The following is a 17849-nucleotide window of genomic DNA, read 5'->3' on the forward strand; positions in this document are numbered from 1 at the left end:
GGTAAAAGATGCCATCATGTAATCCTCTTCTTTCCCTATTTAACCACCCTTCAATTTCCCAAAACAAGTAGCTTACATTGACAACTAATACTCTTAAAAGATCTGTGATCTTAATTTGACAGGCATTTCCTTCACTAGAGTGCAACCCATTAATGCTTTCTCATGCTGTTTTTTTTTTTTTGTTGTTGTTGTTGCTGTTTTCTTTTTCCATTTCACAGATACTCACAGGGCATAAGTGTCAAACAGAGCTCCAGCTCAAATCAGATTGAAATGTAATTGACAAATGTTTAACAAAATAAAGTGCAATAAAACTTACTGGTTTTTCAGACAATACCCAGCCTGTAGGGACGCTTAGTTACAGTTCAATGTTTCTATTTGAGCTTGATGGTATACTTGTATTATGCCCAGCTGGCTCCAGGATCTCCTTTAAGCCTTTTTTGGGGGGAGGGGGAGGGTACAGTGTAGTATTTTGGGCTTTGCTCATTCAGTCAACAAGCATTTATTTGGCATCTGCTACTATATGGTTAGAGATATAAGGGATAGCTAGCCCATAAACTAGAAAAATCTGGACTCTGTTCTTTTCTTTTTCTTTATTGGCTGTGTGGTCCTGACCAATTTATACTTTTTCTTTTTTTTCCTGTCATCTATATACATATCTCCATATCTAGATAGATGTGGAGGCGTGTATATGATATGTGTATATACATACATATATACACACCACATAAGACATTCATTGAAAGCAATAACTTAAAAAATTTTACCTGTTACAATGGCAAGTGAACTAGATTTTCAGTATTTGAACATTTAAATTTAAATCTTGATATTTACAACCTACTATTTTGTGTTACCTTGGGCATTCACTTTCTTGAATTTGTTTCCTCTTGCATAAAATGTTTCAAAAGACTAACAATGTACCTTTCCGCTCTAAATCAATCTTCTTATGATCCAAAGTAATTAAACAGGGAGACAATTAATGAAGAAGCATTTATTAAGAATTTTCTATATGCCAGGGGTTGGCAGGGGGATACAATGAATGAAAATCACTACTGGCCATAGTTTTACATTCTAAGGGGGTACAGGCATGAGATCAGGGTTAGGAAAGGTCTTCCTTAGATACCAGATTTCTCTTGATGAAAGGGAGTGTGTTCCAGGCCTGAAGGAAAACCACAGCAAATTCATAGTGTCCTCGAAGAGTTAGATCAGAGAGATGATCAGTTTGGCCGCGGTGCTGGGTTATGGAGGGGATCTAATGCCCAACAAGGCTGGAAGGATAAGAATAGGTTGAGTTAAAATAAAGGTAACGCAGTGGATGGGGCATAGGGTTTTTGACTCAGAAAAACAAAAACAAAAACAAAAAAACGCCAAACAATTTGGATCCTGTGTCAGACATATCCTAATTGTGTGGCCCTGCGGAAGTCATTTAATAACTCTGAGGAGCCGTTTCCTCATCTGTAAAGTAGCACTTAACTAGCGGGGGTTTGGTGAGGATCACTACGTAAAGCGAGGCCACTGTAGTTTATTGTAGGGTAGGAGGGAGTGATACTTTGAAACTAATGCTTAGGTCGAGTGAGCAGAAAATAGCCATGATGCGCTTTTGAATTAGTGGGGAAGGTAAGGGAGGGGGGTAGGGCGGGGCTGGCTGACTGCCTCTGCTGAAGTTGGGGGAATCAGTAAAAAAAAAACAAAACAAAAAAACAAAACTCAGGCCAGTCCTCGGGACGGCCGCTTCCTGTGGCTGTCAGCAGATGCTAAGCTCCTTCCTCCCCCGAAGATAGGGGCTGGCACGGCGAGTGTGGTAACCAACATTTTAATTTTCTTATATTGAAACTGTGGGCGTGATGGCAGGTGGGGGCGTGGCAGGGTAAGGGGGTTCCCGGATAGGGGCAAACACTTGCTCCTTCCAGGGGAATTCCCCCCCCCCCTTTCCTTCTAGGAACACAACTGCACTACCGCCGCTAGTGTCGGGACCAGAGTCAGTGGCAGCCGCTGGCTCCCACGTGGCAAAAATCAGACAGCTTCGGCTTCAGCTGGGAAAGGGCGGGGAGGGAAGGGCGGGACTGTTTGCTGAGACTCCGCCCTTTCCTTCTTACTGAGCGGTCCGGGAGCCACGGGGGGGGGGGGGCTGCCTCCTTGCTCCGCCAATGGAGGCCAACCAGGGGCGGGGCTTGCAACTTAGTCCTCCACCACCGGGGGGCGCGAAAGGTTTCTCTGGCGGCCAGGGCTCATTGGTCGCCGCGGGCGAAGGGGCGGGAAGAGGGTGCACGCCAGGGGTGGGGAGCGGGGCTTCCTCCTGTCCACAAGCCAGGGTGGAAGAGAAGCGTGAGGTACCTGGGGAGGAGGAGGAAGAGGAAAGGAAATCGAGGTTGAGGTGTGTGATTCCCGGCGGCCTCGGGCAGGGATTGGAGGCGCGTGGCAGCCGTTGGTCGGGCAGGCAGGCGGGCAAGGCTGTGGGAGCCGGTAAGGACCGTTGGCTAGGCGGGGAGACCGGCGCACTATTCGGACAGTCGCTCTCCCGGGCGCGCGCGCGCACTCGCAGGTGTCCTGGGGTCGAGGGGGAGGGGCGCCCCGGGGGTGCGGCATCTCCGCCCACCTCCCTATATGGCGGGGCGGGGCTGCTCGCTTGTTGCCCCTCCGCAGTTGGGCGGAGGAGAAAGAGCATCCAGCTTTCCTATCTTTCACTCCCTCTCCCCTTCTCCCTCGCCAAGCCCGGTAGTTGGAGGAACACTCCCACCTTTAAGTGGTGGAGTTTTAAGGAACCCCAAAGGCGATCCCTAAGTCTTGCACTTGCACTTGAGCCTGACGAGCCCGAGGGGTTGAATGAATTGCCCGAAGTTACGGGGAGCCCCAGATCTCGTTTTCCTCTATTTGAGTTGCATCTCCAGGCTGCTGCAGGATGGCACTTTGAGAACTCGGTTAACCCTGGGCTTGCAGCCAGCTCCCAGGCTGAAGTGGCTTTGTGCGTCTGCATCTTGTTAAGGCGGAGAGCAGAAAGAACGCTCGAGTGGGGGGCGGGGGCGGTTGGCAGGTGTGTGTTGTGTGTGAAGTTTGAATTTTCCTTAAGACTCACCTGCTACACTGCCGATTTAAAGGGAAATCTGTCTCAAGATTAGCTATCACTCCTATCTAAGTAGTGGAAAATTTGACCTTAGATATCTGATAACTGCATCTGTGACTTTTTTCTTTTTTACAGTTTGAAGTTGGGTTTCTTTATAGATGAGCCTTTGCTTTTTTTCAAAATTGCTTTTATCCGTTTTATAAAAACGTGACATTTTTGGAGTTTGAAATTAGTTTCTCATAGTTGTGCCTTTGTTTTTTTTTCTATTGCCTTCACCCACTCTTTGTAGAAATGAATAGTTTCTTGTAGTTTAGTACAACACGTAAATGACAATTCTTTTTTGTTTACCCTATCTGTGTATAAGGAAAGGAAATAATGTGATGTTTTATACTAATACTGAACCAGCTGCATGCAGCGTTATAATTTTACTGTTCTTTCAGTATCATTCACAATTCCTTTATCTTCCACATTAAGCAAATATATTAGTGGCATATTTTAATGATTTTCACCAATAAATTGGCAAAACTAAGCAGTATTCAAATGATTGTCAAGCAACCAGTATCACTTCTTTTCTTACACATATGACATTTATAGACTTAGAATATTTGAAGTGGAAGAAATTCAGAAATTGTATGTGAAACTAACGTGTTACATTTTGTAAAATGTTTATTAAATGTAACATCATAGGCAATTTTGTTACAACTTTTCTGTTCTCTTCTGGCTTTCTACTCTCCTATGTATTTTTTAAAATGTTACATTGATATTTTCTTTCCACCCATTTTATAATCTGCTAGCTCTCCCTCCCCAACCAAATAAGTCTTTCCTTATGGTTATAAGTACTTGCACACACAAAAGAAAACAATATATTGGGTATCCCTGTATGTAAATCTTGTATCTCTAGTTAGTTCCTCATATCCTTGGCAAGTTGGTCTTCTCAGTCTAATCAAAATCCTATTTGCATTGATTACAATAAGACTTTTTGAGTGTTTCTTTGTGTGGCTAATGACTTTCTTTATTCTTTCTTTGTGTGTGGCTAGGGCCTTTCATTTTACTTAGGAAAACTGAGCTCTGTGTGTGTTTTTTAATAAGTCGTGTCAGATTCTTTTGGGTTTTCTTGGCAAAGATATTGGAGTGACTTGTCTGTATCCATCTAGTTCATTTAATAGAGTAAGTTGACTTGCTCAGAGTCATACAGCTAATTTTGTGTCTAAAACCATATTTGAACTCATGAAGATAATTGTTCTTGATTCCTAGTTCAGTGTTCTTTCCACTGGGCCATTTATTTAGAGGTCCAGAGGCTTAAGTCAGAAGAAGAGTTAATGAACTCTGGCTGCTTGATTTTTAATCAGTAGTTCTTCCCATTACGTCATTTCTTTCATTTTCATACTTCCTGTTAGGGCATTAGTATGGGGACCTCTGGTTTCACTGATAGGGAACTCCCCAGATGAATTAAGTCTAGGTGTAAATCTTCTCTGCAATTTATCCTCTCAAAGTGTTGCCTAGGACATTTAGAAACATTTACTCAGCCAGATATTAGAGATGGTAGTTGCTCTTGGAGCCTAGTCTTCCTGGTTCCAAAAAGCAAGCTCATTGTGCTGACACACATCTCTGACCTAGGAAGCTGTTTTTTTTTTTTTTTTTTTTTTTTTTAAATAATTGTGGTTGTGAATAGCCCCAGGCAGAGTTAAATGTTTACCAGTTCTTTTTAAATTGAATGTGTATGTGAGTCTGTTAATGTTTTTTTTTTTCCTCACTAGATTAAAATTCAACATTATTATTCAGAAATTGATGAAGCTATTCAAAATTTATTTCTCGGAGAAATGATTGAATACATACACAAAATTTAAATTTAACACGTATTTGAAATACTGATTTTTCTTTTCTGTTATTTCCTACTCTTTATGGTCCCTTTTGGGGGTTTTCTCAGCAAAGATTAGAGTGGTTTGCCATTTCCTTCTCCAACTCATTTTACAAATGAGGAAACTAAGGCAAAAAAATGTCTTGCCCAGGATCACAAAGCTATTAAGTGTCTGAGGCCAGATTTGAACTAAGGTCTTTTTGACCTTAGCTTGGCACACTATCCAGTGAGCCACCTATGTGAATCAAATGTTTAGTCATTTCAGTCATATCCTACTCTTTGTTACTTTTTTGTTTTTTTGGCAAAGATAAAATGTCTGTGAAGTCAAATTTGAACTCTTAAAGATGTTTTCCTGACTTCAGTCTTATCACTCTAGCCACTGCACTACTGTAATTGAATGTCTTTTTAAATTGTAAAAGTACTAAAGGGGAAATACAAATTTGAAAAAAAGAAAAAAATTCATTTGAGTTAAAATTGAGGCAGCTATGTTTGTAGAATTACTGGAAGTCCTCGGGAAGACCTAATTTTTAAGTCAAATATCAGACACTTCCTAGCTTTGTGACACATAATAAGAAATATCTAATCTCTTTGCAAACCTTATTAAATACAGCAAAGGAGGAATTTGGTTAAATGTTGGTAACTTTCTAGTGGTAAAACGTTGCATGTTCCTTAGTCAACCATTCTACAATTTTTGTTTTCCTAATTTGTGATAGTAGATTAGTCTTTCTAGGGAGTGATAAACTCCAGCATTCTCCCAGAGATTCATCCCTTTCTTATCTATGTCATTGAATTTCAAAATGAATTCTTGTTTTTTCATCTAGTGAAATGTTTCTCCTTAAATTATAATTATCATTGTGGTTAGAAGAAATATTTTCCTGCCTTATTATGGTTCTTAAAAGCTGATGGAGGTATGGAAAGGAGAGAAGAGGGAGATCTAAGAAGTTAGATACAGCACCTGGAAATCTGCAGAGTTTAGAACTCACTATTATAACCCAAATGTTTTGGAGTTGGTTTAAAAGACTTGAACTTTCTATAAGGAGACCTGGTTCTGCCATCAGCTATCTGTTTGAGTGGTCATGGAGTAAGTTGCTTATTTTGGGGTTTTAATTTCTTTATCTTTGACATAAGAGGATTGCATTTGTCTTTCAGAACACTTTCAGATCCAAAATTCTATTACTCTATATTTCTCGAGATGTTTCTGATAGCATTTTAATTTAAAAAATATTTTCCTTTTAAGACTTTTTATCTTTGAAGGTAGACATCTATATACTCATTATACTATTGCTGCAATGCACTAAAATCCAACCTTTTCCACTTTAATTTTTAAGCCTTTTAAACTGGGATCTTGATAGTGTTCTTTCTTCCTCAGTAAGACAGTCGTCCCTTACACTATATTTGAGGTCATTTCTTTGGCATCTTTTTTTTTTTTTTTTTTTTTTTTTTTTAGTTTCAATTGAGTTAAGTTTTTATATGTTGGTTATATGTTAAATGAATATTGAATCAACATCTAAACTGATTGTGGTTTCAACAGGTTCTACAAGGGTTTTTAACGTCAAGATAAATTAGTCAAAGAATTCACAAAAACTTTCATTGTTTGAAAATTTGACTGGTACAAAAAATTTTGCAAAGAAAAAAGTAAATCTTCTCTGGTAATAATAAATGTTCCAATCTGATTTAGCACAATAGTTCTAAAAATAAAGTTCAAATAGTCAAAGCTATTCCTTTATTTTTCCTTACTATTCCTCTTAACAACAACAACAACAAAAACTGCAGTACAAAAATATTTTGCAACAACAACAAAAAGTTTAGCTTATGCTTTATAAACAATTTGCCAGAATTAAGATGAATAGAAAATATTACTGAAAGGCAAAATATGATTTGTACTAAATGGAATTATGAAGTGATTGTTGAAAAGCTTCATTCTACAGCATTTTATCACTGTTTAATCTAGTCATGTATATTAGGTAAATAGTCATTTGAGATAAAGATGGTGATGCTTTATTTGTACATAAAATTGTGCTTTTTGGTGTTTTCATGGAACCAAAACATCTCCTTCTCCTCCCCTCCCCTTCCTTCCTATTTGTCCTAGAAATCTTGCTTTAAGACTTTTTCCTTTTATCTGGTGCTTTTATTCACCTCTTCCCTCTCCTACAATTGTGGCACATATGAATAATTTTAGCCATAATTTTTAAGTTGTAAACCTTTTGAAATTCCCTTTTCAAATTTGCTGATTCTATTCAGCTAGCAATATTGGAAAACCAGAGAGGGAATCTTATTCCGTTTAGTTTTCTATTACTTTCTGGTGAGTGTAGGTGACTATGATTATTCACTTTCTAGGCAAGTAATGTACTTACCCTAATCCTTCATAGCTTACCTTCAGAAAAAATTCTTTGGAAACATGGGGTTTTTGAGTAATTTCCAGCTCTCTTTTTCTTATTTCCTCATTCCTTTTTTTAAAACTTGATAATATTTCAGCTTTTTACTTCCTTCGTTGCCTTAAAATGTATTTTGTGCCATCTGGAAGGGCAAAGAGCATCTTAGCCATTGTGAGATTAGTTATTATTCAGTGCAGATCATTTAATATCAGAATTTACAGTTCTCAACTAGCCATAATATTGGCTGCTTCTTTCAGTTTTTCCATTTTAGAGTCCGCATTTTATGATTGTACAGGATATAGTCTATTGTTTGGTATGTCCAGTTATTTTTGCTTCTGTTTCATCCAGACTTTTTTTTTTCTTAAATGATAGACCACTTTCTATACATATCACTAAAACTGTTGTAGTGAGAACACAGATTGTGGTTGCCTGGGGATCTTGTTTGTTTCAATTTGCTTCAGCTGTGGAGCTGAAAGGAAGGTTGATTCTTAAGAGCTCCACTGATAGCTTCTCTATATCAATAATTGAGCCCCAGCTTCCCTATAAAATAGCTGCTCTGGGAAAGATTTTCTAGTTGTGCTTGGAGATAGAACTTAAAGAGGAAAAGTGGCATGGCCTCTGTTGGGGAGGAACTTATGTTAGGGATGGGAATGTGTCTGGGGGTTAGGCAAAAGTTTGGTAGAAGGTCAAGAACAGATTCTAATAGCTCTCTAGTTAAATTTAAGGAGAGAATCACTTTCATCTTGGAGTGTCAAGGAAGGCTTTATGGAAGAAAGCAGTGCTTAAATTGGACCTTGGAGAAAGAGAAGGGAGCTTTTTGGTCCAACCCCTTCAAATTCAAAGAAGCCTAGTGATCTCTTTCTGGAGACAATAGGTGTGGCAGAGATGTGAACTTTGACTACATAGTCCACATTCTTCCACTAGACAGAAATTGTAAAGAACTCTTGACAGTTTAGTTGTTTTCTCTCAGTAGCAGATAACTGAAAGTTTTTTATATATTAGGGAAATTAATTTGTCAGATTCATGAAGGGGAGATACTGGAAGAAGGGAGAGTAGGAGGTACTCCAGCAATATCAGTGAGTTGTGATGAGAGTCTTTAGTGGTGGCAGTATGAAGGGTAGGCAAATGGATGAATTGAAGAAGCTCTATAGAGGTTGACTTGACAACTGGGCAGAGTTGGTTTAAGTAAAAAGATCAAAGAAAACTTCTATATTTAATGTAGGTGACTAGAAAGATAAATTGTGCCATTAAAAGCAATAGGAAAATTTTGCACTTTTGGGAGGGGAGAAAAATTTCATTTTTGAGCATTTTGAATTTGACCTGCTGGGTGGAGCATCATCCTGATGTCTAAGATATAATTATTTATAAGTAACAATGTAATTTGGAGCTTAGAAGAGAGGTTACAGCTGGATATTGGTTATTGGATTTTAGCATTCTTTTCATGGAAGTGATCCTTCAAGCCCATGGGAATAGGTGAAATGGTAAAGAAAAAAAGGTATAAGAAAGGAAAAAAAATCAGAACTGAGAAATGAGGAATTGTAATGAAATTTCATTATGGTCTGCAGAACAATTTGATAGCCTCATTATTCCCTCTAGCCATTGGGACAGTTCAGTTTAGAGCATTGAGATGTAACATTTATCTGTGCAGGACATTTTATTGTAACTTAAGTGTTTACTGTTTCACGCAATATTAAATAAACACTTTAGTAATTAAAATTGTCACCACTTAAATATTTACTACCAATTTGTTTTTCTAGGATAATTTGATAACTTTTGCTTCAAAATATTCATTTACTATCAAAAGTTAACCTCTGGTGGTAGTTTGGTTGAAAAATTGTTTATTACACACTAGAAGTGTTCTATTTTTCAGTAATTCCTCAAAATTGACTTAAATTACTTGAAGGTCAGATGTGATTTCCTTATTAGTCTTGGGACATAATATTAGCACTCATATTTGTGTGTGAATAAGAAGAAATTTGTTCCTACCCACTTACATGCCACATGTAATATAAATGAGAGGATAAACAATTTAAATTCTGAAATGTATTAATTTATGGTAATATAAGCTTTGTCTAAGATATTTCCATTATCAAAATAAGCCATTTAGATTGTTTCCGGTATATATAACTTTGCTCTAATTAAATTGTAAATTCTGGTATATATAACTTTGCTCTAACTAAATTGTAAATTCCTCAAAGGTTAGAGATATTTGTTTTTTTTCTCTAATACTTAACTAGCTGTGTGACCCTGGGCAAGTCACTTAAACCCTATTTGCCTCAGTTTCTTTGTCTCTAGGATGAGCTGGAGAAGAAAATGATAAGATACTCCAATGTCTTTACTGAAAAAACCCTAAATGGGGTCACAATGAGTGAGACAAGCAACTGAACATGTATTTCTCACAGCACTAAGATCTAAACCCATACTAAGTGTTTCTTAGCAGATATCTGAATTATTTTTGGAGACAGAAAAATCTTAATACGGCAGGGAGTTTGATCAAAACAGAGTAAGTCTGAACCTGCAAATTCTTTTGAGACATCTCATGACACTGATCTGGAACCCCAGTCTTTTTGGGGTCCCCCTTGAACCTCAATATTATGATATATTACATTATAGAGAAGAACAAATATGAGCCCATTAGAAGAACTATGTAGCACAATTTTTTGGGGAGAGGGGCAGGCAATTGGGGTTAAGTGACTTGCCTAAAGTCACACAGCTAGAATTGTTAAATCTAAACTTGGGTCCTCCTGACTACAGGGTGGATGCTATATCCACTATGCCATCTAGCTGCCCCAGGAGATTTTCTAGAAATTCACTGTTTTTAAACAGTCATCATTACAGAAGAACAAAGTAGAAAATGAAGAATGAAAGTACTTGACTGATTTTCAGGTAAGGTCAATCCTAGTTTGGTTAATGATTTGCTTTAGTTACTTCCTAATTGTATTTCCCGGTTGGTATTTGCCATTCATTCTCTTGATTTATATCTTTTCCTCCTGTTCCTGATTGTGTCATTAGGAGTAGTTTCTGTAATTGATAGTTATTACTTCTCTTTATAATATTTTCATGTAACTTGAATAAATCAGATCTAGTTTAGCAAGAAATCACATAGCTTTGGATAAATAACTTTAAAAATAGTCCAGAGAGCAAGAATAGACTACATTCTATGTTCACTGAGTCTTTTAAAGTCCAAAGTTGTGACTTTTTTTCAATGATTGGTGATTTGAATACATAAAACAATTTTTTTTTTTTTTGTGAGGCAATGGGAGAGAGGGAGTTTGTTAAGTGACTTGCCTAGGGTCACACAACTAATAAGTGTCAAGTGTCTGAAATCCAATTTGAACTCAGGTCCTTCTGATTCCAGGGTAGTCTTATCAGCTGTGCCACCTATTTGTCCCCTAAACATTTTTAAAACACAATTTTATTAGGCCTTTTCAATCTCACCTTTTTAGAGCAGCTTTTTAGAATTAAGCACATTTGTTTCACTTTTCTTATTAACTAGTTGTTTATTATTTGGCTAGGTGCTAAATACTCTACTTGGACTAGAATACAAAGACCAAAGGGAACCATTTCCTTGCCCTGGGTTGAGAAGAAGTTGGGGTGGTGCTAGAAATTAGCATTTATGTAAGCCCATTATACTAAGCACTTTGTGATATGTGCTTTACAATAATATCTCATTTAGTCCTATCTTCACTAACTATAGGTGATTATTATTATCCCCATTTTACAGATGAGGAAACTGAGGCAATCTGTGGTTGAGAGACTTGCCCTGAGTTAAACCACTGGTAATATCTTATTATGGGCCTAGCATACTATCCACTACATAACTCTGGTAAATTACCCTCTATCAGGAGGAAATAAATACATACATAGATGTATATAAAATAGATTGGTGTATATCAATAGCTAATTTTACAGTCATTAATAGTGGAAGAATCAGTATTTTCTTATCCATCCTCCATTTTATTCATTTTAAAAATTGAGCTAGCGTAACAAAGACTTCTGATGTTGACTCTATCATTTTTATGGAATAATTGGTAAAAGAAAATAACCATTAAAAACCAGTAGAATGAAAGAATATTTGCTGCAGAAAAAATATTTGAGTCAAATTAAAAAAAAAAACAAATTAATCTGTTTGAATTAGAATTTGAAAAGCACATCAAATAGGTATGGTTCTTTTTTCCTCTGGAGGAAAAACATTTAAAACAATTCCATACAAGTCTTTAAAATAGTGGTAAAATAAATGAGGAGTTTTATCTTCAGGGCTTACCTTGGGTCTTACAAAAAGCAACCTCTTAGAAAATGTTATTAAATTTGAATTTTGGTGGTCACTTTTTAATCCTGTTTTCCTTACAATCTCCTTATTCTACTTCTGTCTAGTCAGATTTGATCACTTTATCCAAAGGAAGGTGGAGAGTTTATGTAGCATGTAAGGTGAAAGAGCCTGTTGAGACTAATGAATCTAGCTACTAATGTGTAGCTACTCTACTTGAATTAAGCCTACATGTGTATGTGCCTTTTAATATGATTTTTTCTTACTGTATCCTTCAATTTATTCAAAAGAACTTGGGGTCTTTTTATTGAAATTGGTATACTTTTTAAAAAGTTGGTACATGTAATATGATTGGTATACTTTTCCTTTTTTCATCAATACAAACATTTGAAAGCCTCACTCTTGTTCGAAGGTCATTGAGATTTATCTGCAGTTTTGGCATTGTTGGCCTACTTCTGGTTGGAGCTCATGTGCAATGTGACATTTCCTGAATTAGGACAGAGTGGATTCTGGGATTTGTCCTTGATGTTTTGATACTAAATTATAATTAGATAAGTTCTTTGTAATAAATGTTTCAGCTTGTTAAATTCAGAATTCAGATGATATATTAGTGAGAAAAATTTTAATAAACTAGGATGTAGTCCTAATTTTTTTTGCAACTGTCCATATTATTAGGAAAATGGGATTTACTTAAATTGATGGTGATAGAGGGGAGAAGCAGCAATAGTCAAGAGTGGGAAAGTCTCTGCTTATTATCTTCTTGAAGATCACTCAGATTTCATGGTTCTTTATACATAAGAATTGATAGTGAAAATAGTAATAAACATGATGCTCTATAATAATTTAGATTAAACTATTGAAGCTGAGAAAACAAAAAAAAATAGATGGAAGAATTGGATTCAGATAGATCTGGTCAGGCTGGAATAATCAATTTGGGTTAAATTTAAAATCTTGAGTTGAGAGTAACTTCATTAATGGTTGGGGAAAATGGTGGTATAGGTAATTGGATAGAGTATTGGCTTTGGACTCAAAGGAACTGTTTTTAAAATTACATCTTTTTCATTATTTGATTATCTTAAATAAGTTATGTACTCTAATTCTCTAGTTCTCAGTTTCTTCAAAGCCCATTTTTCTGGACTGGAATTGACAGGCCAGTTCCCTTATACTTGAGATTCTGTGTTGAAACAAAAGGAGACAATCCCTTAACAATTAAGAGAGAGACTTAATCCCATAGCAGGAAAGATGTTCAAGAAAGGTGTGCATTTGAAGATACTTTAAGTTGATTCAGCTAAGTGAGGCTCCTTGAGATCTGTTACCCATTGTGATCCATTAACCAAGCTTCTGGAATTACTCTGAGATACTGTTGAACTCAGAAGATGAGGCAGTGATGTCTGAGCCTTCAATCTCCTGAATCAGTTTAGGCTAAGGAGGGTATTAATATCTTTTAAAGAAAAACTAGTTTTAACTTACAGGGGGTAAGGGTTAGGAGGCAGGAGATAAACATATTGTTATTATTTAATCTCCAAAGGATAAAGACCCTTTCAGCTTTAAATATATTATGATCTTGAATACCATGTGGCTAGTTCATGTGAGAGAAAACCTTGGGGTTTTAGCAGACTTAAAAGCTCAATATGAATTAAGTGTGGTGGGGCAGCCATCATTTAGGATTTAACCCATTCCAAGATTGATGTTTCGTTTCGCCAACCAAGTTTGATAGAATTTATTCACATTACTCTTAGTCACTTTGGATTTCTATAATGTTTTTGACCTTATTTTCTTTTTGAATAAAAGATGTATTTCTGAAAATATATTAAGGATATTTTGCATAGGAAGATCTTATGTAGTGTTTTTTATTTTTACATGCTGTTTCAGAGCACTATAAAACAGATATGGTAGCTTGGTAAACTCAGTTTCACTAGTAAATCTGCATCAGAGATCATTGATAAGCAAGCATTTATTTAGCACATACATGCCAGGTATTGTCTTACGTGTTGGGGATACAAAGGTAAAAAGGCCAAGCACTTTAACTCCACTGCAGAGAGTACAACTCTCTTGGGCTGACCACATTGTTTGAATACCAAATGTATGCTTTCCAAAAATTTTTATTTTATGGAGAACTCACACAGGTGAGCACTCATAAGGTGGCCAAAAAAGTGATAACAAAGGCACTCTCAAGGTATCTCTTAGCAACTTTAGAATCAATTGTATGACATGGGTGGCACGGGTCACAGGGCCATCCGACATGGCATGATCTCTTCAGAGAAGATGGTGTGCTCTGTGAACAAAGCAAAATTGAATTAGCCCAAAATAAACTCGAGATGAGCAAAGTGAGACAATCCACCATTATAACGTGCTGTTGTCTCCAGAAGCTGCCGATCACTCTCTGGGAGGAGATCTGCTGTGTCAACTCAAATCTCTTGGACAGATTCTTCTTCCTGTAGAGAACCGTTGTCTCCAGATAATTGCCATTAACTATCATCCAGAGAAGTGACTTCCCTTCCTGCAGAGAGCCGTGTCAAGCCTGGTCTAAAGTAGAGACTGTCTATCTCTGGAGTGCTGCCCTCTTTATCCTCCTAGAGAATGGGCGTGGGATAATGCAAGGGCTTCTGGGAAGAACCACTTCAACCAATGAGCTTGCTTCTCCTAGAATTCCTAAGGTGTAAACTCCCTTTAAAGGCCCAAACCAAAGCTCTGAGCCAGAGAACTGTCAAGTCAACCTGAATTCTCACCTTGTCACTGTCCAGACAACCTGAGTTCTCACCTGGTAATCCTAATATCTCCCCCTTTCTTTTGATTTAGAACATAGGGTAGTCATGACCTTGAAACATAAATCCATCAATATGGGAGGTTTTACACGTAATTACATAAATTACATAAGCACATAGTAACATAATACATGCTAGAAGTATATAACAAATAACATGATCAAATAATCATAAATTGAAAATTTATAAATGTCCATAAGTCCATTGTCCATTAGTCTCATCTTATGTTAGGAAGTCCAATGATTCCTGCTGGTTTTTAAAGTTCTTTAACAGTCTTCTTATTAGCCATGCTCTTTCAGTGTCAGATGTTCCTTAGATTTTCTCCTTTGTTTTGAGGTCTTTCTCTTTTTCTGTCTCTCTCTGATGGACAAGGCGAATACGACTCCATGGCACCCATCTGATTCTTTCTCCATCTGAAGAAATACAAGCAACCCCTCTCCCCAAGGCAGTTAACCTATCTGGTCCCTTCCATTCACCACTTTCTGGGTGTCTCCACATCACCTGGTGATTATCTAAGGACAGTGGAGCTGCTTGCACTGGACACTGCCCTTCTGGTGGGTTATAAAACCTGTCTGCCGGAGCCAGTGCATCTTTGTCAAAAATTAGAAAATTAAAGGTATAGAGAACTAAATTTAGAAGTTCCCTAGGGCTACCTGTGGCTCCCCTTTCTTTTGTTTTTGGAGGAGTGTCTTAATGTCTCTGTTTCTTCTCTCTACTATTGCCTGACCTTGCGGATTAAAAGGTATTCCAGTAACGTGTAATATCTCATACTGCGCATAGAAGTGCGCAAAATGTTTAGAACTATATGTAGGTCCATTATCTGTTTTTATTTCTTGTGGCACACCCATAATTACATATACTTGGATAAGGAATTCAGTGACCACTCGGGCTGTCTCTTTTGTTGTTGTTGGCACTGCAAAAGTGAATCCTGAAAAGGTATCTACTACCACATGGATGAAAGACAGACGACCAAAAGATTTATAGTGGGTCACATCCATTTGCCAGATTTCATTGCGTCTCAAACCATGAGGATTCTTCCCTGGAGGGAGTGTAGGAGCGTGGAAAGGAAGACAAGCTGTACAGTTTTTTACTATGCTCCTAACTTCCTCTCTTGTGATTCCAAATTGTAAACGTAAAGCTCGAGCAGCCTGATGATATTTAGAATGAGATTCTGGTGCTTACTGAAATAAAGGACTACTGGCTAACATGGTTAGAAGGCTATCTGCCTTTGAATTTCCATCAAAAATAGGACCTGGAAGTCCACTATGTGAGTGGACATGCAAGATATAAATCTTGCCTGGATGTTTTCTCACTTGCTCTTGAAGTTCCTTAAAGAGCTGATAAATATTAGAGGCTGCAAATTTTGTTTGGACTGTGGCAATTCTTTGTACTGTACACCTACTGAGTAGGCTGAATCAGTAATTATATTTACGTCTCCTGGGTAATAAGTAAGACCTAGCATGATAGCAAATAATTCATTCTGTTGAGTGGACTGAAAAGGAGTCCTGACTACTCTCTTTATGGTTAAATCATGAGAGTATACAGCACAAATATTTTCTTTGGAGGCATCTGTAAAGATTGTTGGTCCTTTAAGAGGAACCTTAGAAACCTTTTCTTCAAAAATCCATTGCCAATTATGTAGTAGCCGGGTTATCTTTAATGGAGATCCATGTGCAAAATTTGGAGTAGTGGCCATTCTGGGATGGTCTCACAGCATACATTAATTTGTGCATTAGTATAGAATGTGTATTTTTTCAGGACTTATTCCAGATAATTGTGTTACTTTGTTAATAGCCTTTAATAAAATCCTAGCCACAAGCACTGGGTAAGGAGTAAGGCTTTGTTGTGGTTGTGCTGGGAGGTTTACCCACTAAATCACACTGTCTCTTTGATGAAAGACTGCTGTGGGTGCCTCTTTTGTAGCAAAAACTGATATTTCCAAGGGTTTTTGAGTGACTCTTTCAAACACATTGGATAAAGCCAGTTCAACTTCTCTCAAAGCCTTTTGTGCTTCTTTTGTAAGCTGGTGTGGTGAATTTAAAGCAATCTCCCCTTAAAATGTCATGTAGAGGTTGTAGTTGATTGGTAGTTAAGCCTAACACTGGATGCATCCATTGGATATCTCCTATTAATTTTTGAAAATCATTTAAGGTGTTCAACTTCTCTGTTCTTAAAGAAAGCTTTTGTACTGTGAGTGTCTTAGGATATACTTCATATCCTAAATATTGAAAAGGAGCATGTCTTTGAATTTTTTCTGTAGCTATATGCAGTTTGTAGTACTTTAGTGTTTCCATGGTCTTTTGTAGACATACTTCTAACATTTGTTCCTCGGGTGCACATCCCAAAATATCATCCATATAATGTAACAATATTACTTTTGGAAAGGCTTTTCTTACTGGAGCAAGAGCAGCAGCAACATACATTTGGCACATAGTAGGGCTGTTTTTCAGCACATTCTCACCTTGTCACTGTCCAGACAACCTGAGTTCTCACCTGGTAATCCTAACACACCCCAAATATTCATATAGACTATTTGTGTCCGTCTGTGACAGAGCATTCCAAGCTCTGATTGGTCCTGAAATGAGGCCCCCCCCCCCCCCCACACACACACACTTAAATACACAAAGATACATAAGTGTAGATAAGGAGAAATAAAGTTCCAGGCACAGGGGACTATCATTGAAAGGCTCAAAGTTAAATAGAGTGTTGTCTTATGTGATAACACCAAGGAATCTAGTGTCACTTGATCAGTAAAAGAATGCAAGTGGTGGTGGTTGAGTGGGGGGTTGAGGTTTATATTGTAAGGTAAGGTAAATAAGTAAACAAGTATACAAGTAAGTAAAGACTTGTATAGATGTCTGAAAGATTTATATTATTCTTTAATATACCCTTTAAAACAGAATAGGATAGGGAAAAAAAGGATTGTAATTAGCATATTATTGATATATGAGTGATATTTTATTTATTTATTTATTATTGCTTTTTATTTACAAGATATATGCAGGGGTAATTTTTCAGCATTGACAATTGCAAAACCTTTTGTTCTGATTTTCCCCCTCCTTCCCTCCCACCCCCTCCCCCAGATGGTAGCCTGACCAATACATATTAAATATGTTTTGTTTTTGTTTTTGTTTTTGTTTTTTTCCTGAGGCTGGGTTTAAGTGACTTGCCCAGGGTCACACAGCCAGGAAGTGTTAAGTGTCTGAGACCAGATTTGAACTCAGGTCCTCCTGAATTCAAGGCTGGTGCTATATCCACTGGGACACCGAGCTGCCCCCCATATTAAATATCTTAAAGTATATGTTAAATACAATATATGTATACATGTCCATACAGTTACTTTGCTGTACAAAAAGAATCAGACTTTGAAATAGTGTCCAATTAACCTGTGAAGGAAATAAAAAATGCAGACAGACAAAAATAGAGGGTTTGGGAATACTATGAAGTGGTTCATACTCATTTGCCAGAGTTCTTTCGCTGAGTGTAGCTGGTTCAATTCATTACTGCTCTATTGGAACTGATTTGG

At 37.3% G+C, this 17849-nt stretch overlaps 1 protein-coding gene across 3 annotated transcripts in view; it reads left to right on the forward strand.

Moving 5' to 3' along the window:
• Window positions 1-2237: 2237 nt before the first annotated feature.
• Window positions 2238-17849, forward strand: part of FAM3C (FAM3 metabolism regulating signaling molecule C) — a 56489-nt gene continuing 40877 nt past the window's right edge. Inside the window, exon 1 of one of the 3 annotated variants that reach the window (XM_074268141.1) lies at window positions 2238-2460. The gene's annotated coding sequence lies outside the window, so the exon portion shown is untranslated. Of the gene's footprint in view, window positions 2461-2654; window positions 3029-17849 lie in introns of those variants that run through there. The other 2 variants (XM_074268140.1, XM_074268142.1) reach the window with 2 other exon arrangements.

This window comes from Sminthopsis crassicaudata, chromosome 5 (genome assembly GCF_048593235.1).
Source record: "Sminthopsis crassicaudata isolate SCR6 chromosome 5, ASM4859323v1, whole genome shotgun sequence".
Taxonomy (NCBI): domain Eukaryota; kingdom Metazoa; phylum Chordata; class Mammalia; order Dasyuromorphia; family Dasyuridae; genus Sminthopsis; species Sminthopsis crassicaudata.